Source organism: Sinohyriopsis cumingii, chromosome 17, assembly GCF_028554795.1.
Source record: "Sinohyriopsis cumingii isolate HCF-2022 chromosome 17, ASM2855479v2, whole genome shotgun sequence".
NCBI lineage: Eukaryota > Metazoa > Mollusca > Bivalvia > Unionida > Unionidae > Sinohyriopsis > Sinohyriopsis cumingii.
Window position 1 is genome coordinate 2444177 of NC_142977.1, and position 14372 is coordinate 2458548.

Below are 14372 nucleotides of genomic sequence, written 5' to 3' on the forward strand. Positions count from 1 at the left end.
CATTTACTCACACTGCTAGGTAGGAAAATGTGCATCTACTCACACTGCCAGGTAGGAAAATGTACATTTACTCACACTGCCAGGTAGGAAAATGTACATTTACTCACACTGCCAGGATGGAAAATGTGCATTTACTCACACTGCTAGGTAGGAAAATATGCATCTACTTACACTGCCAGGTAGGAAAATGTATATTTACTCACACTGCTAGGTAGGAAAATGTGCATCTACTTACACTGCCAGGCAGGAAAATGTACATTTACTCACACTGCCAGGTAGGAAAATGTACATTTACTCACACTGCCAGGTAGGAAAATGTACATTTACTCACACTGCTACGTAGGAAAATGTACATTTAATCACACTGCTAGGTAGGAAAATGTACATTTATTCACACTGCCAGGTAGGAAAATGTACATTTACTCACTTCCAGGTAGGAAAATGTACATTTACTCACACTGCCAGGTAGAAAAATGTACATTTACTCACACTGCTAGGTAGGAAAATATGCATCTACTTACACTGCCAGGTAGGAAAATGTACATTTACTCACACTGCTAGGTAGGAAAATGTGCATTTACTTACACTGCCAGGTAGGGAAATGTACATTTACTCACACTGCTAGGTAGGAAAATGTACATTTACTCACACTGCCAGGTAGGAAAATGTACATTTCCTCCCACTGCCAAGTAGGAAAATGTACATTTCCTCACACTGCCAGGTAGGAAAATGTGCATTTACTTACACTGCCAGGTAGGAAAATGTACATTTCCTCACACTGCTAGGTAGGAAAATATGCATCTACTCACACTGCCAGGCAGGAAAATGTACACTTACTCACACTGCCAGGTAGGAAAATGTACATTTACTCACACTGCCAGGTAGGAAAATGTGCATTTACTCACACTGCCACGTAGGAAAATGTACATTTACTCACACTGCCCAGTAGGAAAATGTACATTTACTCACACTGCCAGGTAGGAAAATGTACATTTAATCACACTGCCAGGTAGAAAAATATACATCTACTCACACTGCCAGGTAGGAAAATGTGCATTTACTTACACTGCCAGGTAGGAAAATGTACATTTACTCACACTGCTAGGTAGGAAAATGTGCATCTACTCACACTGCCAGGTAGGAAAATGTACATTTACTCACACTGCCAGGTAGGAAAATGTACATTTACTCACACTGCCAGGAAGGAAAATATGCATCTACTCACACTGCCAGGTAGGAAAATGTACATCTACTCACACTGCCAGGTAGGAAAATGTGCATTCACTCACACTGCCAGGTAGGAAAATGTGCATTTACTCACACTGCCAGGTAGGAAAATGTGCATTTACTCACACTGCCAGGTAGGAAAATGTACATTTACTCACACTGCCAGATAGGAAAATATGCATCTACTCACACTGCCCGGTAGGAAAATGTGCATTTACTCACACTGCCAGGTAGGAAAATGTGCATTTACTCACACTGCCAGGTAGGAAAATGTGCATTTACTCACACTGCCAGGTAGGAAAATGTACATTTACTCACACTGCCAGGTAGGAAAATGTGCATTTACTCACACTGCCAGGTAGGAAAATGTACATTTACTCACACTGCCAGGTAGGAAAATGTACATTTACTCACACTGCCAGGTAGGAAAATGTGCATCTACTTACACTGCCAGGTAGGAAAATGTACATTTACTCACACTGCCAGGTAGGAAAATGTGCATTTACTCACACTGCCAGGATGGAAAATGTGCATTTACTCACACTGCTAGGTAGGAAAATATGCATCTACTTACACTGCCAGGTAGGAAAATGTATATTTACTCACACTGCTAGGTAGGAAAATGTGCATCTACTTACACTGCCAGGCAGGAAAATGTACATTTACTCACACTGCCAGGTAGGAAAATGTACATTTACTCACACTGCCAGGTAGGAAAATGTACATTTACTCACACTGCTAGGTAGGAAAATGTACATTTATTCACACTGCCAGGTAGGAAAATGTACATTTACTCACTGCCAGGTAGGAAAATGTACATTTACTCACACTGCCAGGTAGGAAAATGTACATTTACTCACACTGCTAGGTAGGAAAATATGCATCTACTTACACTGCCAGGTAGGAAAATGTACATTTACTCACACTGCCAGGTAGGAAAATGTACATTTACTCACACTGCTAGGTAGGAAAATGTGCATTTACTTACACTGCCAGGTAGGGAAATGTACATTTACTCACACTGCTAGGTAGGAAAATGTACATTTACTCACACTGCCAGGTAGGAAAATGTACATTTCCTCCCACTGCCAAGTAGGAAAATGTACATTTCCTCACACTGCCAGGTAGGAAAATATGCATTTACTTACACTGCCAGGTAGGAAAATGTACATTTCCTCACACTGCTAGGTAGGAAAATATGCATCTACTCACACTGCTAGGTAGGAAAATGTACATTTACTCACACTGCCAGGTAGGAAAATGTACATTTACTCACACTGCCAGGTAGGAAAATGTGCATTTACTCACACTGCCACGTAGGAAAATGTACATTTACTCACACTGCCAGGTAGGAAAATGTACATTTACTCACACTGCCCAGTAGGAAAATGTACATTTACTCACACTGCCAGGTAGGAAAATGTACATTTACTCACACTGCCAGGTAGAAAAATATACATCTACTCACACTGCCAGGTAGGAAAATGTGCATTTACTTACACTGCCAGGTAGGAAAATGTACATTTACTCACACTGCTGGGTAGGAAAATATGCATCTACTCACACTGCCAGGTAGGAAAATGTACATTTACTCACACTGCCAGGTAGGAAAATGTACATTTACTCACACTGCCAGGTAGGAAAATATGCATCTACTCACACTGCCAGGTAGGAAAATGTACATCTACTCACACTGCCAGGTAGGAAAATGTGCATTCACTCACACTGCCAGGTAGGAAAATGTGCATTTACTCACACTGCCAGGTAGGAAAATGTGCATTTACTCACACTGCCAGGTAGGAAAATGTACATTTACTCACACTGCCAGATAGGAAAATATGCATCTACTCACACTGCCCGGTAGGAAAATGTGCATTTACTCACACTGCCAGGTAGGAAAATGTGCATTTACTCACACTGCCAGGTAGGAAAATGTGCATTTACTCACACTGCCAGGTAGGAAAATATACATTTACTCACACTGCCAGGTAGGAAGATGTGCATTTACTCACACTGCCAGGTAGGAAAATGTACATTTACTCACACTGCCAGGTAGGAAGATGTGCATCTACTTACACTGCCAGGTAGGAAAATGTACATTTACTCACACTGCCAGGTAGGAAAATGTACATTTACTCACACTGCCAGGTAGGAAAATGTACATTTACTCACACTGCCAGGTAGGAAAATGTGCATCTACTCACTGCCAGGTAGGAAAATGTACATTTACTCACACTGCCAGGTAGGAAAATGTGCATTTACTCACACTGCCAGGTAGGAAAATGTACATTTACTCACACTGCCAGGTAGGAAAATGTGCATTTACTCACACTGCCAGGTAGGAAAATGTACATTTACTCACACTGCCAGGTAGGAAAATGTGCATCTACTTACACTGCCAGGTAGGAAAATGTACATTTACTCACACTGCCAGGTAGGAAAATGTACATTTACTCACACTGCCAGGTAGGAAAATGTACATTTACTCACACTGCTAGGTAGGAAAATGTGCATCTACTCACACTGCCAGGTAGGAAAATGTACATTTACTCACACTGCCAGGTAGGAAAATATGCATCTACTCACACTGCCAGGTAGGAAAATATGCATTCACTCACACTGCCAGGTAGGAAAATGTGCATTTACTCACACTGCCAGGTAGGAAAATGTACATTTACTCACAGTGCCAGATAGGAAAATATGCATCTACTCACACTGCCCGGTAGGAAAATGTGCATTTACTCACACTGCCAGGTAGGAAAATGTGCATTTACTCACACTGCCTGGTAGGAAAATGTGCATTTACTCACACTGCCAGGTAGGAAAATGTACATTTACTCACACTGCCAGGTAGGAAAATGTACATTTACTCACACTGCCAGGTAGGAAAATGTGCATTTACTCACACTGCCAGGTAGGAAAATGTACATTTACTCACACTGCCAGGTAGGAAAATGTACATTTACTGACACTGCCAGGTAGGAAGATGTGCATCTACTTACACTGCCAGGTAGGAAAATGTACATTTACTCACACTGCCAGGTAGAAAAATGTGCATTTACTCACACTGCCAGGTAGGAAAATGTACATTTACTCACACTGCCAGGTAGGAAAATGTGCATTTACTCACACTGCCAGGTAGGAAAATGTACATTTACTCACACTGCTAGGTAGGAAAATGTACATTTACTCACACTGCCAGGTAGGAAAATGTACATTTACTCACACTGCCAGGTAGGAAAATGTGCATTTACTCACACTGCTAGGTAGGAAAATATGCATCTACTTACACTGCCAGGCAGGAAAATGTACATTTACTCACACTGCCAGGTAGGAAAATGTACATTTACTCACACTGCCAGGTAGGAAAATGTACATTTACTCACACTGCCAGGTAGGAAAATGTACATTTACTCACACTGCCAGGTAGGAAGATGTGCATCTACTTACACTGCCAGGTAGGAAAATGTACATTTACTCACACTGCCAGGTAGGAAAATGTGCATTTACTCACACTGCCAGGTAGGAAAATGTACATTTACTCACACTGCTAGGTAGGAAAATATGCATCTACTTACACTGCCAGGTAGGAAAATGTACATTTACTCACACTGCCAGGTAGGAAAATGTACATTTACTCACACTGCTAGGTAGGAAAATGTACATTTACTCACACTGCCAGGTAGTAAAATGTACATTTACTCATACTACTAGGTAGGAAAATGTGCAGCTACTTACACTGCCAGGTAGGAAAATATGCATTTACTCACACTAAAAACTGACCATTCTGGACACATTTCAAGTATTTTGACAGGAAAAAGATGTTTTGAAGGAATGGTGTAAGGCTTTCATGCTAGTGTGAATTAGTGCACAGGTAACAATGCCTATCATTTGGTAAACTGCACAACTTTCACAGAACCATTAATAAAGGAGCAAAACTACACATTATATGAAATGGAAAATATCTGGGAACAAACATACTACATACATGCCAACCAATGGTGAGGAAAAAGTGTGACCCAAGTGGACAAAAAGAGTAATCTGAGCAGAAAAAGAGTAATCCACATATAACATGATAAAAGTTCAATGAGCATATGTACAAAATGATTTATTTATCCCCTGGACTTTTAACATCAATTACTGCTTAAGTTTTCATATAAAATACTTTGAGCTTTAAAAAGCAACAGACTCTCACACTGCATTTCAAAACACTTTGTACCAGCTGAGACAATGAATGTTTTGCACACCAGTAGAGCACTTAGTGCCGGACTACTGAGCCTGAATCTGAATTCAGTTTTATTTTTGTTTACAATACTGAACAATCTCTCACAGTCAGCATTAGAATGGTAAAGAACCAATATTCTTTTCATAACCTGACAAAGAAGAGGAAATTTATATCTTACAGTTATTGGGTCTTTTAGCTGGGAAATAAGATGAAAAAATTAACTCTGTCTGCATGAAGTACATTGTCAGGTAGAGTGCTAAGTTGATAACTTCAGGAGTTCTCCTAATTTATCAGCAGCCTTTCCTGCAGCATGGTGCATCATATGACATGTACAATGATGGAGATATTTTTAAAAATATAGAATGCAACTCCTTTATGAATTCCAGTCATCACTGATGCAGTATCAGCTGAAAACCCGTATACAGTTCTGCCAACTTATGTTTTGAGTCTGAGTCTTGTAACTTTTTCTCATCAAGAATTGGTCATATTGGTGTGGGGTTTTCATCAGAAATTTTCTAATGGTGTAGAGTTTGTCCTAAATAAAGTGTGATCAATCCTTTCATGAGATTAGTCCCTTCTAGGGATTCTAGTATCATACATGCCAACCATTACGCTTTTGGCTTAATCATTACGCTTTTTTTCACAAAATTACGCCTTACGCCATTAATAAAAGGGCAAAACTACATATTATATGAAATGGAGAAAAATCTGGGGACAAACATACTACATACATGCCAAACCCTGGTGAGGAAAAAGCGTGACCCAAGTGGACAAAAAGAGTAATCCGAGCAGAAAAAGAGTAATCCACATGATCAAAATTCAATGAGCATATGTACAAAATGATTTATTTATCCCCCTGGACTTTTAACATCAATTACTGCTTCAAGTTTTCATATATAATACTTTGAGCTTTAAAAAGCAACAGACTCTCACATTGCATTTGAAAACACTTTGTACCAGCTGAGACAATGAATGTTTTGCACACCAGTAGAGCACTTAGTGCTGGACTACTAAGCCTGAATCTGAATTCAATTTTATCATATTTGGTGCATCATATGACAGAGACAACCTGAACTGTACAATAATGGAGACATTTTTCAAAATACAGAATGCAACTCCTTTATGAATTCCAGTCATCACTGATGCAGTGTCAGCTGAAAACCCCCATACAGTTCTGCCAACTCATGTTTATTCAACGCATTATCAAGCAAATACAAAAAATGTTTTCTCCAGTGGAATTTACTGTTAATTCTGGTAATGAAAGAAGAGCACTCTGACTTTGCCCTTTTCACTGTCGAAGTCTCTTACACAGACTGGGTACAACTTTTTTGTCACAATCACTACTCCTGTCTGTTGCAATACTAAATGACCCAATTTTCATGACTTCTCAATTTTAAGTGAAGTATCTTCTGCTAAACACCTAACATTATTAGATGATTTTGCTCTTGCACATGCATATTTTCTGCAATTTTGGAATCAGGAAACATCCGTTTGAACAAAGGACCAATGTAGTCTTCTACTGCTAGGCATAGTCCATGTTCTATTAACAACTTAGTAGATAATGCCTCTGCATTTATAAAATTTGTGTCCACAATTTAGTTCTCCTGTAAATAAGAAATTACCTTAGTACTGGAATTAGTAAAATGAGCTAATTCAAGGTTTCTTTGTTTTACCACCATGACTAATATTAAATTCCTTTCCACGCAGCCTTCAAGGGGCGTGAAGCTGCCTTAGTATGGAATGCTGTATTGTGTAATTCATGTATTCATCTCTGAGTTAGGTTTTCGTCTTTTCCTAATCCATCTGTGAAATTATTTTAAAATAATTTTGCTCTAACACACACAGAGACTTGAATAAATCTGACGACTTTTAGCGCCAAATACCTGAGACTATTTCTGTACCAGATATGAATTAGAACAAAGAATCCGTGAGCAAAGATTAAAAGTTAGAAAACCAGTCTGTTCTCTTCTAACTAAGCCATACAGCTGCTATAAATAGAGACCGAGGTAAAAAATTGAAAGTAAAAACCAGCATGTTTCTTGGAAATAGGGCAACTGCTATAAATAGAACATAATACTGTAAGGAAAGTGCATGCAAGTCTTTGGACAAGCATACTCTTATGTAGTAGTTACATAGAAGCCGTCTGTTCTAGAATACAGTCTGTGGGAATAATGGGATGTTAATAAAAATGAGAAAACAAATGATTAATTTTACTTGGAGGGGGATATACCAAAAATGTGTAGTCCGAATACAGTTAGGCATAAGGCGTAATTTAGTGAAAAAAAGCGTAATGATTAAGCCAAAAGCATAATGGTTGGCATGTATGATACTAGAATCCCTAGAAGGGACTAATCTCATGAAAGGATTGATCCCACTTCATTTAGGACAAACTAGACACCATTAGGAAACTTCTGACGAAAACCCCATACCAATATGACCAATTCATTGAAGAGAAAAAGTTATTAGACTCAGACCAACACAAGAAGTATTTTGTTTAATACTCTGGAAGAGCAGTGATAGAAAAAGTTTTCAATATGTCAGCCATGGTGGCCATATTGGATAGAATTTTCATTCACCTTGACACCACAAGAAGTCTTCTAATAAAAACTCAATGTTTCCAGCAATTTTTGTAACTTTTATTGTCTTTTTAAGACTTACAGCTGGATATAGCATATGACAGAATTTAGAGAGTGCAACAACTCTTGCAGTTTTCAGTGGATTGCTGTGAAACTTTGTATGTATTAAACCCATCATCATAAAATGTGCATCACTTTACTTGGAGCTTTTTCAGATTATAATTTAAATGAGCAAGTTACATACAATTCCCCACAGCCATACTTAATGGGAGAAAAACACCATATCATTGCGAGATAATTACCATACCAACTGGAAAGCAAATTTTTAGTAAATTATGTTTCTCCGAGAATACTTACCTGATCACATTAACGTTAGGAATATAAGCCTGCTACCTCTCGAATCCAGCCCTATTAAAAGACGAAAATTCGTTTTTTCGGTCTATCTTATATAGACCAAAGGACAATAACTCTTGCCCCTTACCTCCCCTTGCCACCGCCAGGTGTCACTAGTATTTTAAGCTGAGCGATATATATTATACGAGGATGCTCGCATAGCAGGGTGGTTGGGAGGGTTTTTAAGTAATGTGATCGGGTAAGTATTCTCGGAGAAACATAATTTACTAAAAATTTGCTTTCTCCTTCAAATACGTTCCCCGATCACATTAACATTAGGAGAATAAGTAATAGGAGGAGGGAATGCTGAGCATCCTACCTCCACCCCGGGTACCTTCTAGGGAATGATGGCTGGATTCCCCATTTGAACGATAACCAGTTCTCCTAATTTCATCAGCAACACAGCCTAGGGTCACGTGATATGCGACCCCTATATACAGTTAACAAGATAGTTATTGAAATCTTCTTACCTACAAAATTTCACTGGCGAATCCAGCGAAGCTGATAGGCTGTGCTGATTGTTTTAAATGGGTCTGGTGGTCATCTGGGCTGCCGTCACAGGCCCTACCAGATTCAAGGTTTGCCTCTGCGAAGCCAAATCCCTGAGATAAAAACTGGAGAAGGTTGACTCTGCATGCCAGCCAACAGCTTCTATTATATCTTGGATCGAAACATTGCGTTCGAATGCCAGGCTCGCCGAGATTGCTCTAATCTCATGAGCCGTAATCTTCATGAGGCGACTCTGATCTTGTGAGACCTCAGAGTACACTGAGTGTATAACCCACTTCACCCATGAAGCAAGGGCTTGAGGGGTGATATCCCGTTTACCAGCTTTGACCGGAAGAAAGAGGCGTTTACGTGTGTCCCGACACGCCTCTGTGCGTTTTAAATAGTGCTTGAGTGCACAAACAGGATCTTGCATGGCTGCTGCTCTTGATTTATCTATGGAAGAGAGTGAGCGAATGACAATTCTTTGATTGCCAATGGATGGTAACCTATTTTTGGCTACAAAGCCTGGTTGCATCAGGAGGACCACCGAACCATCTGATCTGAACTGAAGAAAGTTCGGGTCACTGGAAAGGGCATGTAACTCGCTCACCCTGCATGCTGAAGCTAAGGCTATCAAGAAACATGTTTTGTATGATAGTAGCTTTAACGAAGTGTGGCCTAAAGGTTCAAATTTGTCTGAATTGAGCCATGTTAAAACCCCAGACAGATTCCATTTTGGAAACAGGGTGAGGGATTTTGGTTGATTGAAATCAAAATTGGCTAAAAGATCTAATAGATCTTTGTTATGCCCAATGTCACATCTACCATGATGGTGGAATGTGTCTGATATCATGGAGCGGTAGCCTTTGATAGTAATTGGGGCCAACTGTTTCTCCTCGAAAAGCCAGAGAAAAAAGTCGGCCAGTTGAGGGATTGAGACACTCAAAGGGACGATGTTATTGATATGGCACCAGTCCCTGAAAACACGCCACTTTCCCTCGTAAGCCTTCAGAGTGGAGGGCCTTCTTGCTCTTGAGATTCTCTCCACAATCGAAGGTTTAAATTGTTTGTCTCGCAAGGCTGCCCGGACAAGAGCCAAGCGTGAAGAAGACGACGATCCGGGCAGGGGTGGAACACCCGTGACCGCGGTCGTTTGAGAAGATTTGGGCTGATTGGAATCTTCCTGGGTAGATCTATCGCTAGATTGAGTAGATCGGTAACCCAGGACTTGTTCCATCTGAGAGAGGGAATCAGAATCATCCGACAGTTCTGACCCCTTAACCTCTTGATTATTTTTGGTACCAAAACCGTGGGAGGGTAGGCGAATGCCCACAACCCCTCCCAGCTGATTGACAGAGCTTCCACAGCCAAAGCCTCTGGGTCTGGAACCGGAGAGACGAAGGTGGGCAACTTGCGATTCCACCTTGTCGCAAAAAGATCGATCATCGGACGCCCCCAAAGTGTGCAAATCCGAAGAAAGACTGATGGATGGAGTGACCATTCCGTGTGAATGATTTGACCTTTCCTGGATAGACATTGAGTCTGCCGGGAATGTGTCTGATTTGTACATTGATGTGGAGGTTGTCGCACCAACGTAGAAACTGCCAGATCAGAATGCACAGGTCTGGTGATTTGGTGCCCCCTTGTTTGAGGAGGTAAGTCACCACCCCAGAGTTGTCTGACATAATGAGGACAGTTTTTCCTGAGAGTTGATCCTTCCAGAAATGAAAGGCATTGATGACAGCCCTCATTTCTAAAAAGTTGATGTGGAGAGACCTCTCCTCTGGTTCCCAGATCCAGATTACGCGAGCGCGAGTAAGTCGTACCAGATTCAGATCGGTGATAAACTCCATACCCAGATGGACAAAACACTGAGATGGATGGAGATCGGACTTTTTCCAGTTCACGAGAAAGCCTAGATGATCTAAAAGTACTAAAAGATTGTTTCTGCCTTTGAGCAGAATAGAACTTACCATATGTTTCTGGAGGATGTCGTCCAAGTACACTGCCATCCCTGTAGATGAAGTCGAGCGGAACAGGGTGACGATGCAATCCATAACCTTGGTAAAAGCCCAAGGGCTGATGTTGAGGCCAAAGGGTAGGACCTGGAACTGATAAACCGCGTTGCGATAAGCGAATCGGAGAAATTTCCGTGACGTGGGGTGGATAGGGACGTTAAAATATGCATCGGTCATATCTAGACTGACGGCATACTCGTTCCGCTGGATGGAAAGACGGATTGATCTTGCCGTTTCCATCTTGAATTTCGGTGGTAAAATGTATTGGTTGAGGCGACTCAGGGCGATGATCGGCCTCAACTTGCCATTTGCCTTCTGGATAAGAAACAGCCTGGAATAAAACCCCGGCGATTGCGGGTTTTTCACAATCTCCACCACCCGTTTTTCTATGAGCGACCGTATCTCCTGTTGTAGAAAGGTATCCTTCTCCCGATCGGACGGTACGTCCGTGAAGAGGGGAGAGGAGGACAGGGGAGGGGGTTGGATAAATGAAATCCGAAGTCCCTCCGAAATGATCTGGATCACCCAATCGTTCTGAGGAAAAAAGGTGGTCCAGTGGTCCTGAAATTGCAGGAGGCGGCCGCCCACAGGTAGGCTGTCTGCGGGTGGTGGAGAGGGTATGTCAATTTTTACAGTTAGGAGGCTTGAAGACGGAGAAACTTTGTTTCTTACTGCCTCTGTATGGTTGCCTCCTAGCTTGATTAGACTGTTGTCTCCTGGCATTGGGTTGGGATCTATACTGCACATTTGATTGTAAGGATCCCTTGTCCCTGGACCGCCAATCATCCCTCCGCTGTGGTAGGGGCTGATTTTTTCTAAACGCCTGTGAGGGCTGGGCGGCGAGTTGGAGGGGCAGTTCCTGAGCTGCCTGCTTCCGAACGTCTTCAATTTTTCCTCCAAAGAATAAAAGCGACCCAAATGGAGTCATCCGTAATACCAGAGTATGATGGGGCTTGAACGACGTGGACTGCAGACATACGTCACGTCGTATCAGGTCTAAGTTGGCAGAAGCAGTCAACGCATTAGCCATGGAATGGTGAGCTGCCCTGTTAAAAACTCTAGCAATCCGGGCCGTCGCTTCCCAAGCGTGGTCATTGTTGGAAAATGGCTAATGAAGCCAAGTTTAACATTGAAGACGTAGCGACTACGTTCCTGACTAGCTTTGACGTGGCATGGAACACATTTTTGTCCACTTTGTAAAACAGTGGTGCGGACATGTGAACTGCTGCCATATTTTTGTCCAGGGCCGGAAGATCCGTACTGAAGGTGTCTGAATGAGTTTTGTACCAGTGACCCGATAACGTCGCTGGTATTTGGCTTTCTGAAAAGAATGCCTTAGCATTCCCCGGATCACCTATTCATCCTGATAGACGATCGCTGATCTCCTTAATTTTTGCTGACTGGGAAAGGAGCAGGAAGGATGGCGTCTCTTCCTCCCCGTCAAGATCTACAGACGCCTTAGTAGTCTTGAGTGGCAGTAGGAGGTGGAGGGCATTCTGAAATTGCCAACACCCTACAAATTTCTTCCACTGCCGCCTTGAAGCCAAACTCAGTCCATTCCATGGTTGGATCTGTGTACGGCTGATTTGCAGGAGTTTTGTCACCCTCACTGTGTGCCAAGTCGTGTTCTGTAATAGCTTGCATTTCTGGTTAGAGCATACCAGGTGGCATAGATGACGCGATTCCGTCATCCTTAACACTGTCACTAACTCTCCCTTGTGGATAAGCCGTGCACATATGGACGGACGGCCCTGCCGGCTGGTTTGTCTGGCTTGTGGTCGGTCTGAATGTTGGCGACGGTCCTGCTATCACCGGTACCGGCTGCTCCAATGGCCTGGCTGGATGGACAGATTTCTCACTAAAATCTCCGCCATAGTACTGGTATGTTGCCGTCGGTACAGCTTCACGGACGGATTTATCACTAAAATCCCTGTAAGTCATGTTTGGTCGGATCGTTTTGCCAATAGGGTCCCCATGCTGGGATGGTTGGATGGCCGGTGACGTAGAGGTTGTATCAAGAAATGGATCCAATGGATCCGGTAAAAACCCCATGCGTCTTGACTTACAGTCCCGAAGGCCATGCTCGGACATGCGGGGGGACTTATGCCCACTGGGCAGCCTAAAATTGGGGGAACATTCCCCCAAAGAGTCAGACAAAGATGTGTTAGCGAGCGAGGGAAATAAAGGTAATATCTAGCCTGATGTCAATAGCTGCATCGTCGTTTCCTGGACCAAACGATGCATCTGTTCAAAGTTGGACTGTTGTACCCTGTCAACATTATTTCCCTCCATTGCCGCTGATGTTACTGTGGCTGACGGTTGCAAACGACGAACTTTAGGTGGAGGGGGGACCCCAATGTCCCCCACAAAGCTCGCAATGGAGGCTGTCTTCGGATGTATACTGAGGACATCAATGCTATCTTTCTTTGACTTATTCCGTCTATCCCTCCCTTTTGCTGCCTTCTGGACTACATCAGCCCACATTTGCTCTGTCCAAGTATTACACACGCTGCATGGTATAGATGATGTACACTTGGTACATACAATACAAGAGTCATGGTTGTCTTCTTTTGCTTTGAACCTTTTGCATTTCGTGCATTTGGTTGACATTTCAACTGAAACGACACAAGAAAAGAAAACAAAGCACAAATTAGCAATTCAGCATGTTATTAATTCGCTAATACCACAACCGTTACTAACGGAGTAAGCGAAATTAGTCAGTGTCGCGTTAACTCTTAATTAACAACACGAGTTCCGCGATAGCATGTGTAACATGGTCTTCAGTAAACAAAATCCGTAAGGGTGACAAAGTCACTCAATTTTGAGAAAAATTGTGAAAATAATGTATACAACCTGTAGAAGAATGATTGTCCAACGCAATAAATCCAAATTTAACTTCGGATGGTCCAATTTAACGCTAAGATGGCTTGGATTGTTTGGAGGTATAATGTACGTGTTATCAGTACAAGCGAAGCTTAAAAACTAGCGACACCTGGCGGTGGAAAGGGGAGGTAAGGAGCAAGAGTTATTGCCCTTTGGTCTATATAAGATAGACCAAAAAGACGAATTTTCGTCTTTTAGTAGGGCTGGATTCAAGAGGTAGCAGGTTTATATTCCTAACGTTAATGTGATCGGGGAACGTATTTGAAGGAGAAATAAAATTACTGGTTGTCCAATCAGTTGCTAGGTAAGCCATATTGGATGAAACTTTGATAAAGCATCTCTTAAGAAACATTTCCATCAAGATTCATCAAATTAGCTATTGTTCTCAAGAAGAAGCTGAAATAGATCCTCCACATGTTTGCCACAGAAACCACGTCATTGCTAGGGGAGCCACATCAGAAAATATTTGATAAAGAATGCCCATGTCTTCTGGATTGGAAAATTGAATTTTTTAGCTTGCTCCAAACACAATATCAGAACTTGAGTAAAAGAATAAGGTGA

The 14372-nt window shown here is 41.9% G+C and overlaps 1 protein-coding gene across 1 annotated transcript in view; it reads right to left on the reverse strand.

Annotated features, from left to right (window-relative positions):
• Positions 1–14372, reverse strand: part of LOC149777652 (uncharacterized protein C05D11.1-like) — a 123342-nt gene that overhangs the window by 81763 nt on the left and 27207 nt on the right. The window lies entirely within an intron of this gene.